At 37.1% G+C, this 23,285-nt stretch overlaps 1 protein-coding gene across 7 annotated transcripts in view; it reads right to left on the reverse strand.

The window, feature by feature from the left end:
- The window catches only part of PLD5 (phospholipase D family member 5), a 180,972-nt gene that overhangs the window by 118,720 nt on the left and 38,967 nt on the right, over positions 1-23,285 (reverse strand). The window lies entirely within an intron of this gene.

A 23,285-nucleotide genomic window follows, 5' to 3' on the forward strand; every position in this document is an offset into this window, starting at 1 on the left:
TGCTTTGCTCACTTTTCTCTGACCAAAATGGACATCGCACTTCTTCCATCTTTTATTTTGTGTGTGTGTGGTTTTGTGTGTTTGTTTTGTTAATTTTTGTTTGGTTTTGTTTTTATGAAAGTACTTCCTAGCAAGGCAGGAATTATTTATGTAAGAGTCTCTGCATGAGATCTGTTACAGTGTTCTCAATTTACCTCACTGTTGGAGTATTTTTCCTACCCCTAGTGCAGTTGATACATCACTATGTGGAGAGAAGATAAAGAGAATGAAGTGTTTTGGCCAAAGCAAATTGTTCCTGGATGTCCTCTTCTTTCACTGTTCCAACTATATTCAAGCTTTCGTCCTTCCCTGTTCCACCAAACAGCGAAATAATTCATCATTATCATGGTCCCAGTCCCACTAAGAAGCCCCCAGTCTATTCTGCCATCTTGCATGTTCGTCTCTTCATCCAGTGCACAAAAAGGACACCAGGTTTCAAAACCAGCAGAACATAACAGATATCTGGAGGGGAGGACACAAAAAATCAGCACCAGCAGGATATAGTTTTGTTAGGGTCAAAGAGATGCATCTTCTAGAGCAGGGTAGGAGGAGTGACATTTATACAGTCCTAAAATTACATTCAGCCCTCTGAAGGCAATTGTGAGACTGATGTGGCCCCCAGTGAAAATGAGTTTGACACCCTTGCTCTAGAGATTTCTGCCACCGTGTCCCTGCAGCAGCAGAGTGCAGAGCTACTCTACTCTCATTAACTTCTCTCCTCTTGCTGGAATTACCAGATACATCTTCCACCAGTAGCAATGCTCCCCTGTTAGCTCGGCTCACGTTGCCTCATCTTCATATTAACAAGGTCAGAATCCTTCTGGTATGTTGGGCTGTGAAGGTGTCCTGATTTACAGCCTTTTGTTAGGTTTGTTTCCCTGCCTTCCTTTTCTCATTTATTACCTTTGTGGAAAAGGCTTAGTCCTACTCTTTTCTTAGTCTGATAGTATATTACATAGAATATTATAGTGTTATTCTACTGAATTGGGCTCACTGTTTATTGGTCTGTTATGTAGTCAAAAATATTAATTTTGGTTTTCTTACTCTGCTTATATAAAAATATTTTTAAAAATAATGTCAACAATATTATGCATAAGGATAATGTATCGACATCATAACTGACGGAACATACATTAAAAAATATTAGCTTGGCTTTCTATATTTTCTGGTTTGTCTTTGATTTTTTTTTTTTGCACCTAAGTCATTGAAAATTCTGATAAAATGGAACCCAGTTATGTAAAACGTTTCAGTTTACTAGGTGGCAGAGAATCTGCTCATTACTTCAACCTATCATCAGTTTTCACGACACCAGACTTGCAAATCTGTTGAAGACCTCCGCCTTTCTATTGCATTTGTTTAAATCGAACAATGGATTTAGAAGTTACTGAGAAGGAAAAAGATGCATGCACATGAATATACATATTTACATACATGGCTTTGACAACAAAGATCTCTGTTTAATAGAAAAACAGTCCTAAAGATTAAATATAATATCCAATATATATTATTATTTTGGTTAAAAAAAAAAATCCATACAGTTACATGGCTGTTCCCTTGAAAACCATCAAGTGTTCTGACCTGCCTGAGCTTGTGTCTCCTTTTATTGTTGTTTTAAATTAGACAATCACTAGAGATTTTTTTTAATCATTGCCAATTTGGAATTTTAGTTGTTCTGTAAAATAAAACATGGAGTGAAGCTACTGTGAAGTCCTGGTTTCTTAGTCTTAATTCTGTAACATAGTATCCCAATAAAGTAAAGAAAATTGAAAGAGATGAAGACGAACCTTGAATACAAAATAGCCACACAGCAAATTGAAGTGGTGGAGACACATATCCCTCACTCAAGTTTCAGTGTTCCTGAAAGGCGAGGAGGTGTATCGCACCTCACCAACAGAAGTGATGATGTAGCAGAGAAAAGTTCTAGGAAAGAGTAACTGCATGCCAAAGAGTGTCACTAAAATGTTGTTACCTTTCATCCTACCGTGAAGTCCAATATTTTTGGGGGGCTTCTTTTTTTCCCTAATTGGGAATACTTTCTTCAAAGGAAATAAACTGATTTATGTGGAATAAAAGCCTCCTATAGTAGACTACTGATGCTGAAAATTGTTTGGGGCACAAATGTGCTCACAATACCTTACAAGACCTTTGTAAACTGCAAAATAAAGTTCAACTTAAGTTTTCAGTTAAACATCAAGGCACTAACACAGTAAAAGCATCTGGAAAGGTAGAGAGATGCATCTGGGAAATCTCAGTCTCAGCATGAGAGGCTCACGTCCAGTCTAAAAATAACAACAATTCATTAGAATATCTCTCTCAAAAGCATAGTCATTTTGTTAAGTTCCATAAAATTCCCAGAGACATTACATTTCATATGCCTCATTGTCAGAAATTTTCATATAATATGGCTCCAGGGGTGTCAAGATACATATTTGCCCATTTTTCAGAAAGTAGCAAAATGCTATAATTGCTAGCATTTTGGAAATAATTTGAGATATGCAGATCTTACACTGTCATATTATATTAATTTGTATTTTAAGTTTTCTCCTGAAAGCAATAGCTGTAAACCACATGCACACCGTACTTATAAAAACAAGCTTAGAGTCTCAAAAATTCTTGTATGCATTGCTTTAGGCTGAAATGTATTTCACATGAATAAAAACAAATACAGTGTTTATTGTGTATTCTGGTAAAACAATAAAGGAAATCCAAGTAAAATTAGTTACACATTTGCTTTCTGAATGTATAACATTTTAACAAGTGTAATTTTAAGCAATGTATATGGAAACACTGTAATAAGCTTAGATACTGTCAGATGATAAAATTTCAGATTATACTGCTTCACCACACATCCATTTACATACTTGTTGAGACAATAGTGGTTCTCAAAATTCTTAATTTACAGAATCCCTCTGTATGGAAAACATGACCCTAATGGTGATAGCCTTGCTTTTCTTAGTTTCTGAGCCATTTGTAAAGAAAATTAATAAAATGTCCAACGGTATAGATACACTACGTATGTGCTTCTTCCAGAGCACATTCAACACAAGCTATTTTTATTCTGTCTTTCTGAGTGAATACACAATATCAGAACAAGACAAGACAGAATTAATGCAAAAGCTATATGAAAGGCTTCATATGTGCTCATACTATCAACTGATTCATGTCTACATAGATTTTATTTTTAAATTGCAGGTATTTATTCTCATATTAATCTATTAAGAGATTTCAACAAACATAGTTACAGAAAGCACTGCTTCACAAACTAAAAAAAAGTTTAATTTTGTTGATTGACATGTACTCAACGAATTAATGGAAGCCAAGCAAATTAATCAGTATATTTGCTGGTATTTGTAAGAAGTATGCACATATACACCTGTATCTCCAACAAAGCTTATTTCTGGGCAAATGCCATTGTATATCAAAAGCATAGAATAGTAGTTCCCAAACTTTCTGGGTCACTAAAAGACTGCCAGACCTCAAGAGCTGTAATAGAAACCCACAACTATTTATCAACAAATCACAATTGCAATAAAAGTGAAGTAAAGAGTTATGTTTAATACAGTCAAGTAGGTCAGTTACACACCATCTACCACAATTTTTGTAGGCCATCAGTGATGTCTGGACTCCATTCTACAAAATTTCACAGATAAGAGTTTAATGATCCAGGGTCAAAGTTACCTTTTCCTGTAGTGAAGAAATATGGGGAAGATGCACAGACCCTGTTCAAACCTAACTTTCCAAATGTGCAGCAGAGATATTCTGAATATGTATCCCCAATAAATATCAAAAGACAAAACTTCATTGCAGCTTTGAGCTAAAGATGTGCATACACATACATTATAGACATAAATGTCCATGAAGACACCAAGATGTTCTACCACTAAAAATGACAAATGCTTTGCAGTAAGCCTACAAAATGAGCCACACTTGCTGCTGTTTAGTAAGGAGTTACTGGAGAGAGGGTTGCTCTGAAACACTATCCTTACCCCCTAAAGAGCCACCAAACCCACTAGAACACTCCCAATGCAGATTTCGGTCATGGTATGAGCAATGATCTTCTGTCATTTCTCAAGTTCCCCACTTTTATATTGATGGCAAACTTCCCATCTGCTTCTGCCTTGCTTTACTCCCCACCATTCTTTTGTATTGAATTTGTTACTGGCTTTGAACAAGCTGCTGTGTATAACAGCAATTTTACCTCTGTCTTTAAAAGGAACAACACTTAACTCAATCTTCAAAAAGCATATATAATTGTTTTTATATTTCAAAAGGCAAAAGTCCATTTTGAATATAAATGTGATAAATTTCTTTCAAATCATAAAACTGCAGCCTTTTTCTTTCAAGGGGCATTAAAATGCAGGCTACAATCACATAAAAGTCTCTTGTTCAGAACAACCTTTTTCAGGGACAACATGCACTTCGTTGTTTAAAACCTTTGCCTTTTCTTCAGTTCGTTCTGCCTGGCTATGAAAATTCCAGTTCCCTGTGGACCTAAAAGCATAATTAGATACGTGCCTAAGCCAAAACTCATCCACTTCACTGAGCTCAAATTCAGATTTTGCCAAGGACATAAAACTGCATCTACCACATTCACTTTGCCATGTTCAGAATGTACAGCCAGGTAGCAACCTCATAGCTCAAGCACTTCTCCCGTTTAACATGGTTCTCTGCTAGACAAACTTCTTGATCTTATTTTGAGACTATGCTAAATATTTAAAGAAACACTATCCATACATCCAATATGGTGTACAGTCATCAGCTTGGTTTATATTTCGAATAGAAAAGTCTTGATCAAAATTTAATGGATGATTCAAAGCATCTGGCACCTTATCAATATTTGCATATTATCTTACTACACATTACCACGAAGAGATTGCATTCTGATTTTCCTTTGTTGCTAAGGCCTTTTGACAAACATATAATTTTCTTTGTCCCTTTCTTTTGTGCCATTCTTTAAAGCCCCTTGCACAACATACAACAGTTCTAGATTTTTTCCCTCATATGACAATTATGCTCCTCCTCTAGGGAACACAGTAAGTGGCACGGCATCTCACTTTGTCTGCCAGGGCTGCAAGGCTGGATTTGTTTCTAAAATACAGCTTTGTGCTCAGCTGCTGAGCTTTTTACTGAGAAAATGCAAACAACCTGAACAATAAAGCATGACATCAACTTCTACTTCTGTTTATGTCTGTGTTTTAGCATCATATATATACTGCTGAAATAAGCTTACAAAATTAATTGACTTTCTTCAAAATTTTCACTAATACAAACATTAACAGAATTTGGCTCTTGTTCTTCTTAGGTCTTCCATGGCTAACTTCTACAAAGTTATTTAGTAAAGATGAAAATGTTTAAATACATGTCACTCTGATGTATGTTTCTTGCACGGCTTACAGCTTAGTTCTTACATTAAAAAAAAAAGAGCGGGTATACTGGAAATGAACTGAGCTTGTTATCTCAACTACAGACTAGTAGTTTTGTAATAAACGGCAATATTTTGCTCAACCGTTTTGCCTGAGAAGCATAAAAACTATATTTTTAAACATAAAGGGAAAAATTATTAGTTTCCATCTGAGCCACAATAGTTCAAACTGAAGGAAATTACCTAGCGATTTATAAATTCAATAAATACGTTTGTGCTTATCCAAAGATCCCTCCAAGGACACTGAATCTATTTGCCGTATCTGCATAAATTAATATATTCCCTTTCTGATGTTTTGTAGCTGTGCAAATTACTTTGTAGATGGTGACTTCAGCAAATTATCTCTTTACTATATAAGAATGGGCTCAGAGACTGTAAATGATTACTTGACAAAAAGTATCTCAAGTTTTTTGGCTCAATGCAAGCATTTTCTAGAAAATCACAGTTCTTCCCATAGAAAGCTGAAAGTACCCAGGCAAACTTATTGACTGAAATTAAGATCTACAACAAATTTAAGAGAAAGGAGAAGTTATCAGAAGTTTTTGTTTGTTTGTTTGTTTGTTTTTAAAAAAAAAAAAAAAGGCAAACCCCCAAAATGGTGTGAAGCATCTGGCATCTTCTACTTATTTTACCTTAGGTAAGGACAGTGAGGACAGGGCAGAACACAGCATGTGATCTAACAGTTGTTTAAAATGTTGTAATTAATAGTTTGGACTATAGACTTTTTGAAAAGCAAGCCCTGTGTCCTCTCCAGCCTCTGTGCTGTCGTGCTTCAGCTGGGCTGCCATCGCACTGCAGACCCCTTTCAAGGAGGGTATCTCACGTGTAAGCAATCTAAGCTGCTCTGCTGCACAGGACAGGGGAAGGGAATGGCCCTGCCCCATCGTTATGCTAAGAGTTGGAATGGCTACAGGGCAACACCAAAATGAATTAATGCTCACTAGATGATGGTATTCCAAAGGCAGCTGAGGATAATGAGGTTGCGCAAGTTTTTTTAAGGCCACTTTTCTCAGTAGAAATCTTGGCATATTGTAAAGGTGATTAAAACTGAGTTGGCAGATAGTGGGCTGTCTGTAACAGCCAGTGCTGCTAAGAAAAACTTTTTTACATCTTCATTATTTCTCCAAGGAACACTCATAGCCAGAAAAATGAGGAATGTGGTTCTGCTAATGTAATATTACAGAATCCACACTGCCCTTTTCAGCCTCTCTGATGGAAGAAAGCTCTATGGACTAGAACGAGACAGGCCTATGGCGTGAAGAAGGACAGAATGGGAAGATTAAAGTTGGAGGTCACCAAATAGACTGATAAGACAGAGGAATTTAAATAACTAGTTTTATAAACATGATAGGACAAATACCACAAAAATATTACTGGTATTTGATGCCAAATTGCCCAAAAATGATACATTGACTCACAGGCAAATCTAGCAAAAGACTGAAGAGTTATGTTTGCATCCATAACACCACCCAGGGCAAGTGCTCCAGCACTGTTAGAGTAACTACAGTACTTGGGTTCACCATTCATGGCTATGATGTTGGAGCGGAGGGCATAATAAAGAAAAAAAAAATCCAGTCATGGTGCATCTGGTATTGAGAAACCCCTCCCATTATGAAGCTATGCTCAAATTCCTTTAATCTTTCCTCCATGCCCGCTCCTTACCATCTAAATATCTGGTATACACAAGGAATAAAAAACCCTTTTCATATAACAGCAGCAGTATATTTTACCTTTTCTTTGGCATTAATATAATGTTTTTGCTACCACTCACTGATTCTCCTTCAATTTCAGCAAGTTCTCCGCCTCGTCTTTGAAAAGATACTTCTGCACTGGAGAACACAGATGCATTTAGACTTTGTAGCATGCCCCAACACCTTCACTCAAAAAGCCAGGAAGGCTTCAATATGTTTTATAAAAATCTTTTGACTGCTGTCAGAAATGTCAGAAAACAACATCAAAGTCCCCTAAGAATATGAGAGGGTGCCAAAAATGGGAGAGCAGCAAAAACAGTTTGCATCTACCATTTTAGATGGTCTAAGTTTTCCATACATGCTCAGAAACTACCAAGATTTTCAGCTGGTCCCAGTCCATGAACAAAGCCAATACCTTACTACGGCTCTTATTATAACTTATTCCACCTATAATACCACCTATACTATTATATATACACACATATATATATGTATATATGTATGTATAACAAACCCACAAAAACAAGCAAACAAACCACAAACCCACACCAACACCACCAAAAAAACCCAGCTATGCAACTGTGACACCTCATTCCAAAATATCAGTCCAAGATTAAAACACAATATGCTGACTGCCAGGGAGATACCTCTCCCTTCTACCTGAAGTGTTTTCCCTGGCATTGTTTATGAAGTACAGAGAGTTTTACCTCTTCCTTGAATGTTAAACTGAGTCTTCCCTCTGCTGTAAGAGTCTTCTCAAACCACTAAGGCACATTTGAATTTTATTAATTAATGTTTCAGAAAGACTTAGTTAATAAATACCTTTCAGATATACATAGACAACATAGACTTAGCATAGAAGGATCATGGAGGAATTCCCTCTCACTTTAGCCTCCTTGCCCCAACCCCTCCAAACATTATAATTCCTGTTCTTAATTTCAGTCCAAAAAACACAGATATTTGGGGAGTTCGTTAAGGAAAGAAGAAGGTTTTTTTAGTTCAGGGAGTTCTAAAGATTGTAAGCTAAGAAAAGCACTGTTAAGCTAAACATTTTAAAAGTGGTACTTGGCTAAAACCATTTCTATATCCCTTTTATCTTTAAAAAAAACAAAAAACAAAAAACAAAAAACACCCAGAAACAATCTGTAAACTCACATCAGTGCATCATTGAAGGATCTAATAAAGTAGCAATTTGCTAAAGTTAAGATTTCCTCCTCCAACATTAGCAAATGCACTTTGAGTAAACATTCATTATGTCTTTCATTGCTCGTTCTCTTGGTTACATGACAGAATTTATCCTAGTGGGTGGGCAGTTACCTGATGACACAAAGTTAGTCACTGATTAGTAGAAAAGACAGTCAATGGCAAGAAAAGGAAGCAGGACCTAGTGATGCTGAGTGACTGGGTGGTAACGGAAAGTTATAAAGCTGTATATAACATAGTGCACATACGTGCACATGGCATTTCTTTTTAAACAGTATTACCATCTCTGAGTAAGATCATAGTTTTAGTACATAATCTTCTTGAAACATCAGCTTAGTGTCTAGAGGCCAAAGAGGCAAGCTGAGTTACTGGAAAGAGAATAGAATGCTAAATAAAATTTCTTCATGTTGTGAATCTTTATACATATGCATACCCACCACCTGAAAGTCATATGCAATTCTGGTCCACTCATTTCAAAAATCACAGAACAATTTGAAGAGGCATGGAAAAAGGTAAAAGGACAATAAAAGTATACCATGTTTTTGTATAAAGAAAGATTAAATAAACTGGTAGTCTTCAGCTTGGAAAAAGATATGACTATGGGAGGAATGTGACAGAACTATAAATTCATAAGCAGCATGGAAAAGCTGACTAAGAAGCATTTCTTCACCATCTCTTCCAACAAAAACATTAGAGGGCATTACATTAATTGTGTTGGCAAGTTCAAAATGAACAGAAAAGGGTACTCTTCCTGCACAAGGCACTGTTAAGCTGTAGAACCCTTTACTGTGGGGCACCATAGGTGCTAGAAGCTTACATAAATTTTAAAACAGATTTCTTTGGGTTTTCTTCATGAATGCAAAAAAGCCCTGGGAGCTAGTAAATACAAATATACCAACTCCAGTAACTGGAGATTACAATCATTTGATCTATTTTCTTCCCCCCTGGCCCAGTTCCTGTCAGAGATGGGACACCAGGCTGGCTGGATGTTCAGGCTGAACAGTACAGCTGCTTTTGTGTCCTTGGTACACCTTTCCTGGAGAACAACTCTGGCTATACACTCCAGGACTGTGTTTCAGGGCATTACTGTTGTAAGACACACTGCCTGGTCAACGTTAGTAACATATACACTTATAAGATGAAATACCAACGCTGAATGTCCACTGCTTGTGTTTCCTTGCAAGTTCAACAACTTCAAGGGACATGACAGATGACAGTTCACAACACTAAGGAAATAGCCATATAGCACAGGTGGTAGCAAGGCCCTGAGGGCACTAAGAGGCCTTACAGGTCCTGCCCAGACCCCGCTCCTGCTCAGGGACCCCTAGTTATCACTTCTGAATGACTGCACTTAAGATGTCCTAATGTTTTAGGTGAAGAGTGACCATACGATCGGATTCTGTAGCTATTGAACTTAACACATCAACAAAATCACACTACTTGTATGCCCTTAGATTGCAATAAACCTTGTGCTTAGTTGAACTACTTTGCACTTACCATAATTTCAGAGTGTATACATGTAGTAACCTGTTAGGCTGTTTATGAGCCTGAGCTCTCACCATCCAGGAGACTTTCACTGGAATGTCTTTTATTCTGAAGGATTTTTTCAAGGTTTTTTTTCTTTGACCTCACTGTAGGGTAAACATTAACATTCATCTGTCAGCTTTCTCTAATCATCACTAAAAAGGAAATGTATTACTTGAAAAAATTAAAAACTTTGGGCTGTTCAGTAATATTTCTTCACAGCATAGGAAGAATGCTCCTTTAAGTAAATCTTTAAAGACCATTTGTATATGGATTTATGACAGTAATAACCTGCTTGTTTTGCTTGGGTTTATTAAAATTAAGGACTTCAATAAAAACAACAGCAATAGCTACATATAAACAGCATGAACACGAATTCAGAAAACCGATTCCAATGTTAAAAATAAAGCTAGTATTAACACTGTCTGATGTGATACAAGAAACATCCAGTCCAGAGGCATACACTTTTTCTTTATTATTGTACAAAACCTTGGAGCTTCCCAGTCCCACACACTACCACACTTGCTGTGCCAAAGCACAGCTTCCAGATAGCAAGTACACTAGTTTCATAAAGACAGTAGTTTGATTTTGTTTGCTTTTTATCTTAAGAATTAAGTTTATCAAGAAATAGTAATGCTTGTCTAGCATAAGAACAGCTCTGATATCTATGGGTCTCTGTGATTTCATACCTGCGTATTTCATATAAACACAAGCAGGAATGTGAATGAGTCTCCACAACTGCATACACAAAGGTAGTGTGTATTCTGGCTATATAGCCTGTTCCTTCTTCCCAAATAATAATGGAAGATAAATTAATTCTGGCAGTACCTCACAGATACCTAAGTCTAGTCCTCAGAATTTTCTCTATTTTGCCTTTAACACACATTATACTAAGTCTGTATTTGCTTGTTCTGAATAGACTCCTACTGTAACAAAACGTAGAGATATACATCACTATTGGGGGAAAAAAAAAAAAAAAAGAGTAGAATGATAGGTTTCAAGCTCTCCAAGTTGGTACAATTAGAAAAGATTAGTATGACTCTCAGTAAGTAGGACAAATCCTACACTCAATGTCAGTGAGTGAAGCAAAACACAATGAATTTAATGGAACTGGCACAAAAGTCACTATGTCGGTATAATTAAGGTGAATGAAAAAATTCTGCTAGTCCCACTGGAAACTTGACAAGGCTGTAATTGATAGAGCTTTCTACTAAACAGAACTAGCACCTAATAAACCACATAGGGAAGAAAACTTTCATCACCATCTTATGGCTAGGTAAAATGTAAATATGTCTGTGGTTGGCCAACACAGAGGAGAAAAGAATACAGTCAATCCATTGCAGCTGGGCAATTTCTGTCTCTTTCTTTGGCCAGTCTCAGAGTGAAAAGAATCTAGTCTCTTTTAGTTTTGACAGAACTCTCAGTTGACACCAGTAAAATACAGTTCACTAAGTTTCAAAACTGAAAATTTTCACAGTGCCATGAAGCAAGATCTCACTCCTAATTTATAAATACATTCTAACATCTCTATAAAAGACCCACATTCCTTACACCTACAAATGCAAATCCACTACAAAATTCTTTTCTGGATTACTGGTTTCTAAAACTTAAGAACCCCTAATAGGCATCAAGACAGCAAAACATAGTGCTCCTTGCCTTCAAAAATATTGATTCTTCAGGTAGGAAGAATATATTGTAGTTCAGATGATGAATGAGATGTTTTCCATTTTTTCCTATGCATTCCTCCTGCTTCTCCTAATTTAAAGAAGATGTAACATTTATGAGACTAGTGCTGATAGCACAATTAAAGTTACATTAATTCACCATGCATTTCTTAGAATAACATTAAAAGCAGCCATGAATCTTGAATTTAGATGCAGAAAAGGTTCATAAGTTTAGAGCACCAGTAATGTAAGCATCTCTGTATTTACAGTCTGCAGGAGGAAAACCAGCAGAATTTATAGCTCTTTCTCAGATCTTCGTGATGAACGTGAAAGTATAACCTGATAGAAAAAGATCTATGAAAAATGATTCAGTAATTCAAAACCGCATTCAAAGAACAAGAGTCCACCAAATGACTTTCGTGACCAGAAAGTAATTTCCAGTGCTTTCTTTTCTATTCTTAAAATCTTAACATACTGTCATTTTTATTTATGCTTAGCAATACTGTTGCCTTTACGAGCCAGATGACAGATTCCTTGCCAAATAGAAGTCTGCAAAACTCTCCCCTGCAGTAGACAACATTTTCCACAACAAAAAGTTGAAAAATCTTGATTAGTTTTCAAGCAGACAACTCCTGGAACTGATTCATTACAAGGGATGGCACTCACTGGAGGAAAAGGATGAGGCTGTGTGGCCTGAGGCAGGGCAGCAATATGCAGCCTGGACTGGCTCGTTTAAGCTGCCTTAAAAGAACAGCATGACTAGGGACGGTCTTGACAGCTTCCTGGATAACCTCTCTCCTAACTACAGAAGCTGCACAGAACAACAGTGATTATGAAACACTGTAGTTCTTTAAGCCAGATGCTTGAAGTTGAATAATGTGAACGTTCCTTCTATATTTCAGTTTTCAGCCATAATAGAGCAAAGTGTTTGTGAAGTTAACAGATGTCATGGGTATGCTTCATGCTTATTGTTTTGTTATTTTTGTTGAAACATTTTTAATTCAGTGATCACTAAAGAACAGCAGTATGATTCTGTCAGTGATCTTCCATGATTTTTAGGCTACCAACTAACTGAACCAGAACACCTGGAAACTTGGACAGCAAGTACACAAATATTTGTTGAAAAGACGGACTTCTTCCTGAATGATTTTTCCAAGAGTTGTAGGTGTTTTGTAGTTATCAGAATTCTTATTATACATCTGTCTCAACAGAAGTCATCACTAAGACAAACTGAAGTAATAAACTGTGCATACTCTGATCAGCATTTGGAAAGTGAAGAAAAACAGGTTACAATTTTATAATTTTAGCGTAAATGGCCAGATTTCCCACTTTCACCTCTAATTTGCAAATACCATCCTAGGATTTTTTGCTGAAGGCTTCAGCACCAGAACTCTTTGAAAATCCTTTTGCCTCTGCGCTGAGCATGGAAGACTCTGCTTAGTTCAGAACATCATCTGTCATTAATGCCAAGTGCGACACAGCAGCAGGATCAAGGTTGTGATCCTGAGGATGGTTTGCAAACTGCATATAGGTTTCCAGAGCTTGACTTCACCCAATTTTTAGCTGTACTGTTTTCTGTGCTGGAAAGGTCGTTTTCCTGAAAAAGCTTACACATTTTGGTGGCAAAGACTTGATGGTATAAGGACCCTACCTCCTCCTCCAACTCTTCCTCTCTCCACCCCCCAGCAGAAAAGTTGTAGCACACTGACAAAACAGCATGAGGAAGTTTGGACTGCCACTGTCTAGGGAGCACATATTCCGTGGGCAGGCAGACTATTTCATTTGCCAGAGCTGTCAAGCCAGTCCTTTCTATAAACACTAGCTTAAGAAAAATAAAAGAAATATTATAATAAAAAATTTTTAAAAGCTGCATGCCGAGTGCTGAAGCTAATGCATAGTAATTAGCTGGTTTCCTGGGTAACCAAGGGCAAAATGATCAAATCTGCCTGCTTAAAATTAGATTATTAAATATACATTTAGACATTTAAGAACTGCACAGCTTCCAGGTGTTCTGAGCTGCAGCTGTTTTGATTACCTGCACCTCTAGCAAAATATGCAAGAGTCAGTCTACATTTTGGGGAATATTAGTCAGTAAGATTCGTCTTTTCCACCTGTGACTTCATTATAAAGTATAGAAAGGGCTTGATTTGCCAATGTGTCAGCACCCACCATCTGTTAGACTCAAGCAGAAGTGACCTTTCAAAAATCGGAGCAAGGTAAGACTCTAAATTTAAACATTAAGACTAGAGATGCCTGCCTACCATGATGAATCCAGTCTACTCTACTAGAGTGCATAACGTGAAGGACAGCTTAAAACAGTGCCTGATTTAGAGGTGAAATTAATAGCACAAGCCCAACAAGAAAGCTTGGAAAACTGCCTTTCCCTTCCCCTTCAGTAGGTAGCTGCATTTCTTGAAAGAGGCAACAGGGAAATAACACAGGCAAAGTGGTCGGTACCCTGCATAAATCCAACTCAACTATTCCCCTCTGTATGATGGACATCCTGCCTTGCAAGCCTAGAGCGGATGCTCCGCATGCTTTGCCTGTCATATCGCTTTCTGTTTGTCAGTATTAGCAAGCATGAGATCTCTGTAATGAGCTGTGCAGCAATGATTTTTAAAAATACTTAGAAATTTTATTTACCATATGAAAAATGAAATGCACACCCTGGCAATCATGAAAGAAGTTTCGGACTATCTAAATCATTTTTATTTCAGGAACAGATAAGCTCTTGTGCAGTTTTCTAAACCAAAGAATCGACATCTGGAAACCTAATTGTCATAGTTTGAAACTTATTTTTATACTGTGGTTTTTGTTTGGTTGGTCAATTTTTTGGTTTGGTTTGGTTTTTTGCTTTTTTTTTTTTTTTTTGTCTTTTTGTGTGTGGGAAGCTGTGTGCAAGCGAAAGAAAATGGCATTAACTGGGTAATCAGTGATTTCATATTACAAACAAAACCAATTACATGTGCTTTTCTCTGGCTTGTACAACAATACCAGTCATCTCCTGGTGTAACTTAATGAAACAACTGGACTCCCACTAGGCATGCATTTGTCCAGGTGGGTTACAATGCTTTAATAGAAGCAGTACGTGCATGTAGTTCACTAACTAGGATTCAGAAAACAACCTGCTGGGTAAAAAAGAAATAAGAGGATCTCTCTGCAGTTCATTCCTTTTATTTATTTATGAGAGAGAGAAAATACTCGCTCTACAAATGCAAAAAACATGACAGGTGGTAAAGAAGCATCTGAATGATGTTTCACCTCTTTAAGGAATTGAGTCATGGGAATTCTCATCTTTCAAAATAATTTGAAATCTTCAGAATGTTATTCTCTATGGTGTTTCCTAGAAGCTTTTCTTCACTAATTTAAGCAAGAACAAACAACACTGAATTTTAATTAACTGTCAGGTACATCAGTTTATATTCCAAGCCTCCTCCGGGAAACAACTATTTTAGAATTTAAGATGGAAGAGTGTCTATAACACAATAAATTAAATGCTTCTTACTGCAGCCTATTGAGTGTCAGTCACTAAAAGTGGTAAAAGTTTTAAACTAAGCACAGTCTTCTATGTCCTGTATCCATTTCCCTAGAGTACACTGTCCATTCAGAAATCATACTTTTGATGTAAAAAAATGCATACACATTTACACAACATAGTCTGAGATCAGAGACTCAGTAGAAAATATACATGCCACTACTGAAAGTACAAGAGACCTACATTAGCTCAGGACAGGATCTCCGTATCTGGATCCTGCAAGTTTGCCATATTCAGCTGCAGGTCTCACTTTGACCATCAAAACCAACAGCACCTACTTATTTTAAAGTCAGACAGTTATATAGGTTTAAGTTATAAAACCTTTTATACCTGACAGAAATTTGGTTTTGTGATTTTGGTGAGGATTTCTCTTTGAAATTAATGCTGACTTAACGCACCATCCTTCCCCCAATCACTAAGATGCAGTCTAGGTCAAAATCTCTGCTCTGGTTTTTTTTTGTGCAACACTCAATACCAAAATGGAAAGCAAAATGGCAAGAATGCTCAACTCCAGTTACTATGTTATCTCAGTATGGCACAGACAGTTGCAATATCCTAAGGGAATTCATACTCAGTAGGAAAGTTTACAGTAAAGCAAACTGGAAAGAGCCCATCTTTAAAAGAGAGGACAATGGGTTAACTTTGATTTTTTGGTTATAATGACATGGATTGCACTGGCTTTTTTGTTGTTTTGTTGGTTTTGGTTTTGTTTTGTTTTTAATAATAGTTGAGGAAAGTGATTTGGTAGCTTCAATGAATCGTCCCCAAGTAAGCTACTGTGCCAATGCATTTTCACCTTACACTCCCCACTGCATTTCTTCAGCTGGTCCTGAAAGCAAATCATTACACAGCAACCCCTTAGCAAAACAAAATACTCACCAGTGGTGGGCACAGCCAGGGGAGGGCGTGAGCACCAGCCTTGGCCCTGGCCCTCCCCACAGAGCTCCCAGCTGAGGGTCAACACACGGAGCACCCCTGGGAGACCTGAGCAACTCCCCCTCAACATTTCTTTGGGCAACACTAAGAGCACAGCCCACAGTGGATATTTCTGAGCAAGAGTTTCCAGTTGCGTCTAAGCTGTCCATTCTTGTTACCACACACACTGCCTACAGCTTTGTTTGGAGGCAGTTAAAATAAAATCAATTGAAGTCTTTTTCTTTCCACGCAAAATGGAAGAGTAGTGGGGAAGACACTTCTGATGTCTGAGTCACTTCTGAATTATTTTCTGTATAAGACAGTATTTAGCAGCAGGTGAATTAATATCATCACTTCTGGACAGCTTTAATGAAACATGGGTATTATCCACAACAATGGCAACCATACACACAATTTAAACTGTAGTAAACAGACAAGAAAACTCATGTCTTTGGAAAGTTTTCATAGTTCCCATACTTCTACAAGAGCAAATCTGCCTTAAAAGTGCAGTGTAAAATGCCCAATGAAACATTTTTATAAAAACTTCCTTTCTGAAGACAGAAAGATTGTTAGAAAAAAATACTGTGTTACAAATAGGAAACAAACTTTTATACCACTGGTAAATTAATAACACGCACTATCATTCCTGAGAAGTATTTTTTCCCTATAATTATCTATTTCTATAAAGTACTTTCTCAAGCAGCATCTTGCAGGTATCTTTTACATACATGCACTTAATTATATTGCTCATGAAAAATCCTCCTACTCTCTCTCCATCACTGACTGGAAGCATATATTATACGTGCTTCTCCACCACCGACATAGATCAGAGTGAATATTTCACTGGTTTTGGACCAGTAAAATAATCCACAGCAAACGCACTACTTCCATAAGCTTGCACTAGAGAATCCATAAGGCTGCTACAACTGGTAATACTATTAAGGTCATTCTACATCAACATGCATTAGCAGTCTTTTAGCCTTTATTCACCATCCAGATGCTTCTACAAATATTTTTACATTTCCTTTTACTAAAAAGGGACTCTAATCAACAGTGAAGGCAGCTTCATTAGTAAATTTATGAAAGAGGTATAGCACTTTGGGGACTAGTGACATGCTAACAAATAAAAAACGGCTATCGACATGTAACACGAAGTCATATAGATTCTAATAAACTTCCTTCTATAAGAACTAAAAAAATGCATGTGCTCTCTTATGATACACAAGATCAAAAATAATGTATTTAGTTAGATTGTTTGCATTTACCATGATGTCAAGTAGTTTTGAAACTGATACAGTAGAAAGACTCATGTTTTTCCTGGAATCATAGAACATCCTGAGTTGGAAAGGACCCACAAGGATCATTGAGTCCAACTCCTGTTCCTGCATAGGACAACCCCAGAATTCACAGCGTGTGTCTGAGAGCGTTGTCTAATTGCTCCATGAATCCTGTCATGCTTGGAGCTGTAACACCTCCCTGGGGAGCCTGTTCCAGTGCTCCACCACCCTCTGGGGGAAGAAGCTTTTCCTAATGTCCAACCTAAACCTCCCCTGGCACATCTTCCTGCCACTCCCTCGAGTTCCGTCATTGATCACCAGAGAGGAGAGATCAGCACCTGCCCCTTCTCCTCCCCTTGTGAGGAAGCTGTAGACTGCAATGAGGTCTCCCCTCAGTCTCCTCTTGTCCAGGCTGAACAAACCCAGTGACTTTAGCTGCTCCTCATATGGCTTCTTCTCCGAACCCTTCCCCAACTTTATGGCCTTCCTCTGGACACACTCCAGTAGCTTAATATCCTTTATACACTGTGGCACCCAAAACTGCACACAGCACACTCTCGGTATTCTCTTAGATGTATTTTTTCCAAGCACTTAACTGTACATGCGTATGCCTTATTAGATTGCACTACTGCTCCCTATATTAAGTACCTAAATATACAAATTGGTGTTTGGTGTTTGTTTGCTTCTTTCTTTGATGGAAAGAACAAGCAATGGGTTTGTGCAACGACACACACTAGAAATCTGTGATTGCCAGCATCAGAGGAGTGAAATGCTGTCACCTTACAGCATGTATTCTCAATCCATTCAAAACTACACTCATAATGACAGGTTCCTAATATTTTTATTTTCCTTCCACCAAACTTTTAATAAAAAATTAAGACTGCTTCCATTCTTGGAACCTAGCAATACAGCAATTACCTGCCAACACTGAAGCCATCAAATGCACCAGGATGACTAAGACAAAAGATTCTTCCAGGACTCCATATTTCAAGTTCTTCTGCAACTTACTGGGAGACCAAAAAGAGCAATTAGCTTTGAATTATAGATACACAGATGACCTTGAAACAGAAGCCATACGGGAGGTGCAGATGGAGACGAGGGAACTGCCCATCATTTGATGGCTACAGGACCACACCAGCACTGAGGAACAGAGGGAACACACTCCAACCAGCACAAGATGCTGGCAGAGACCTTGATGTATTCTGCCTTTGGCATTCCTAGTGGGTTGGTTTCATCTCTCGCATAGAACTCATTTTCTCATGCTTTGCATGTGCAAGGAAACCAATTTTCTCTCTACCTCTGCTTTAGTGGAAGAATTATTAGATGCAAGTGCTGCTTTTGTGATCGATTCTCTGTAATACTGGAATGAAGAGTAGGAAAAAAAAAAAAAGTTTCTTTTTAATATGTCTATTGCTTTTGTCAATCCTACAAAGAAAAAAATAAGAAAATTAACAGACTGCATTCAACAAGTTTAGTGGAGTCAGAAATGAACCTAACAAAGTTCAATTGACTTACAGGAGTTTTTTATCATGGAGTTTTTCAGCGCTCTCCAAAATTAGACTCTTCTATTACTCAAATTAAAAAAAAAAAAAAAAAAAAAAAAAGAGAGAGAGAGAAACATTTCTTTTTCTGACAAAAATGTTGCAGGCCAGTTTCAGCGACTGGAAGATCCTTCATTCTTAGCTGAATGAGTCACAGGTCTGCAGAGCAGTAGCTCTTTGGTTACTCAAGATACAATGGCTCAGACAGCATGTTTGAGACAAATCAAGTATATTTCCTCCAATACTTTCTCTCCAAAACTAATGCTGATAAAATCTATACATTACATGGATTTTTGCTTTCTGAACAGGAGGGACCACAACAAAAATTTTAAAAGTGTTGACAGGGAAAAATTAAATTCAGAGGTGTAGTTCTACAACATTCTCCTCCTTCCCATTTTTGCCAAGTGAATCTCCAGTCTCAGCCATCACCTGACCAAATAAATACCCATTATATGGCCAAAACCTGTTCTCCCTATTACTGTATATGTATATGTCCAGCCATAGAAAGGAACATGTCAGCAGCCTCTAGCCTGGAAGCCTGACACAGATGCACCACCTACTATCCTGTGACAGGGAGAATTATCACATAGAAGTCTCATGATGAAAGTCACATCCCATCGTATAAGGGGAGAAAAATCTGCAACCCATGGTCTCAGAACATCTCTGAACTATCCAAAGGTTAGTACCATTGAGATAAAGGCATGACTACTAGGAAAGCTATCCTACTATGACAATGGATGCAGAAGTGCTGTGGATTTCAACAAAGGATCTATCTACCCTCTTCAACTGAATAAGGATCTACACACCCGAGGTAGACCACCTTCTGATGTGGGTCTCATTCCAAAATCTTCATGGATCCAAGAGCTTTGATCATATACCCAAGGCATATCTTGGTGAGCAGAAGGGAAGTGGATCCTCTAGCACAGTTCCAGGGGAGCAGACGGCACTCACCTCTGAGATACTGACTTCATTATTAGACGATACAAGAGCCTGGCTATGCAGCCGCATCCCCGGCTGACACAGCAACCTTGTAAAACATATTTAAATAAAGTTTTCTTCAGAATAGATTTACAGTTGACTGAAAACTCAAGTGCAAGATCCGGAGAATTACTTTAGGTATGGTAGCTTCTGATCATCACTCTGTGTAGTGCAGCAAGCCTGGAAATCCAGGCTGTGTGTTGTGTCTCCCACCACTACATATTGCGCAGTCTCTATTCTGACCAGAGCACACTGCTTATACAAGCCCTGGAAACACATCCTTCAGGGCACAACTCCATAACTCACTCTTCTTACATCTGCACACTATCAAGCAGGTACAAAGTTGTCAGTACCATTTTGTCTTCTCCAAGACTTTGTGTAAAATGCCCACAGTTAAGTATCAGCCTTAATTATTTTCAGTATTCTCAATATGGTCATGAAGTATAAGAACAATTACGTGCAGCAAAATATCACACTGCTGTCACGTCATCAGATACATGCACAACAGAAAGTTGTCTTGATATTTTAAAACACTGCAAATACTGCAATACGAATATTAACCAGATGCAGAAAAATATATATTATCCAGCCACTTTCTGGCTTTAGGTCTGTTTCTCAGGAAGCTGCTCCCATCCATTACTTCACCTAGAGACCAGACTGACTTTTTCCCCTGCCTTCATCTTCCCAAACATTCATTTTTGCTGGCATGACAGTATAAAAGCCAGAAGGACAGATTAATGCAGAAAGCATCCCCTTTGAATAGTTTATTTGTATATCACATGAATGAAGAAATAAAACTCTGTCTTGAACACAGAGGCAGCAGTCATGCTAATACCACAGCAAATAATTTATAACTTCCTGAAAACAACTAATTTCAAGTTGTACTGCCAGTGTAATGGCACAGTTTAAAAGATGGATTTTAATGAGCAAAACCTGAGTGTTATTGATAATGAATCAAAAGGAAAATGCCTTTAAAAAAAAGATAATTCACCACCAAAAAACTATTCCAGTTTAGGAAGCCTTTCATAAACTTTGCTTGGTGTCATATTTTGTTCACTGAAAGTATTTAGGCTCCATAAACATGGGCACTGAGATTTGAAGACACAAGCTTACTTTATTATGAATAAACTCTACTATGTATCTGGAGATATTTCAGCATTACATTTCAATTAACCATCAAAGTGCTTATTTTTGTCCTTCACAAACAATATTTATGGAGAATTCAAGTGTGTATCTCACTCTAGAATGGTGCACAGACTTACTGGTGAGGTAAACAGCCTGTCACGCAGCTATGACACATCACCTGAACCAAACTGTGCCCAAAGTTAGTTGAGGCATAAAAGTTAGTACTAAACATATAAACAAAACCTGTAATTTCACAAAAGCTGTACTGCAACAGATTTCATCTGAAATTTTGCCACAAAATTGGCAGTAGAATAAAGCAAAAAACTAAAACAGTAAAACCTGGGATAATAATCTTGAATCAATTTCAAAGCTGGGACAAAGTTGTTTTTCTTTCCCTAAACATACCTTACATTACATAGAAACTACATAGCTTACATATTTATAGTATACATCTTTAAATACAGGATTATATTTTCAGGCAAATTATCAAATTTGTATTTAGTCACAGGAATTTAAAAAATTATTTCATCTAAATTAATTTGGATGAATGATACATTGAACTGTTGAGCAGGCTTTTTAAAATTTTGCACCAAAAAGACACATGAAACAAACTTGAAGGTACCCAGCATCTCTTGCACTAGTCCTAGATGATACTTTATTAGGATTTAGCACAGCAATAGCGATGTTTACAACTTTTACTTCAATTTTTCAAGTAAAGCTGATACGTTATTCGTAATTTTACTTTTGTGCCTTAGACTTTGAATAATCAAACCTGAGCAGCCTGCAATACTGACCTCTTTCAGACTATTTAGTATTCACATTCTGAAAGAAATCGTATCATTTTAAAATTATAAGAAAGAGACTGTTCCCTTTGGACTAGCCATGCCATTTATTACATAGCTGATAACTACTAAGAGTTTATCTCTGGGCAGGAGGTCTTTTATTTTTTTTTTCTTCTTCTTTTTTCTTCCACAACAAATGCAAGACCCCTGCCCAGGCAATCCAAATAGAAAGAAATAGATCCCTTGTGAGTTGCCTGCACTAGTTACCTAGCTAACCCATCTCATGCAGGACACAATGCAAGTTTTCTTTGGCTTAAACTTTATCAAGAGGAAATATGTGGCAGTACTTGACTGTTATGTTTCTAAAAGGAAATGTTTTACTTAATTTGCTGTTAATTAAGCATGTCTGTATATGACTTACATAGGAACTAAGAAATCACACACCTGGAAACATATTTAACCTCATTTGTTATCAGTTAAGTTCTGTGTTTTCAATAGTGAAGAGCAGACCAATCTCCTGTCCAATGTTTTCCTGTACCAAAATTTAGGTACAGGATAACACTAATTCTGAGATCATTCTTTCCTGACAAGAAACAAGAATATATTGAAGTCTTTTCACTACCACAGTAGCATTTAATGAATACTCAATACTGGGCATTTTTCTCAAGAAAACAGTAATAATAACAATAAAAACAACAACAAAAATAGTAACAACAACCGTGCTTAGATTCATACAAAACATCTTTCCAAGAAGCTTACAGCCTGGTTGACATTCAATTATTGATTTTGTAATCTATGCTGCATGTTGAGAAGGAAAAAAAGAAAAGCTTTAAGACATCAAAGTGTATTTACAGTCATAAGCTGGAATATATAGGCCAAGATAACATGATTTACTATCTACTGTACTTCAGTATTTTTTTTTGTCACTCAGCAAAACCACTTAAGAAATGAAAAGACCAGCAAGCACTCAGCAATAGTTTCATTTCTTACATTCTAATTTTCATACTGCTGAGCAACAACAAATACACAAGAAAGATAAAAAATACCAAATGAGACATAGTTTCACATCTGCTGTACACTTTTCAAACACCCATAGTTTCTCTTTTAAAAATCTCTTCTTCCATTTGAATCACAAAGAGAATAATTTCCCACATTTCAGCTGGGCTGTCAAGTAAGCATATTTCAGTATTCTTCAGGCTTATTTAGCAATTTGTTTTCCTTTCATCCTGATGTACTGTAATTTCGCAATCAATGTATTCCTGGACTTAGTATGCACTTAAAATGAATGGCTGAGTTCTCATACAACAGATTTGGCTCGATACATATTCCAATTAAAACAAAAAAAAAACCAGTCTTGACAATGAGTCTTGGGAGTAAGCACTCCCAAGATTTGCATCCCCCCCACCAGTTCTTCAATACCTAGAAAACTGGCATTTTTATTGTATCTTCAGGTATTGTTTAAGCTACTAATAGGATTGGCATCAACTTACAATAATTTCAGATTTTATATTTATGTGTTTTATATTGTACATTAAATGTGTTTATATTTAGATCAGAAAATTTAAATTGTTATAAAGAATAAAATCACT

The sequence above is a fragment of the Columba livia genome, chromosome 3 (assembly GCF_036013475.1).
Source record: "Columba livia isolate bColLiv1 breed racing homer chromosome 3, bColLiv1.pat.W.v2, whole genome shotgun sequence".
In the NCBI taxonomy this organism is placed as follows: domain Eukaryota; kingdom Metazoa; phylum Chordata; class Aves; order Columbiformes; family Columbidae; genus Columba; species Columba livia.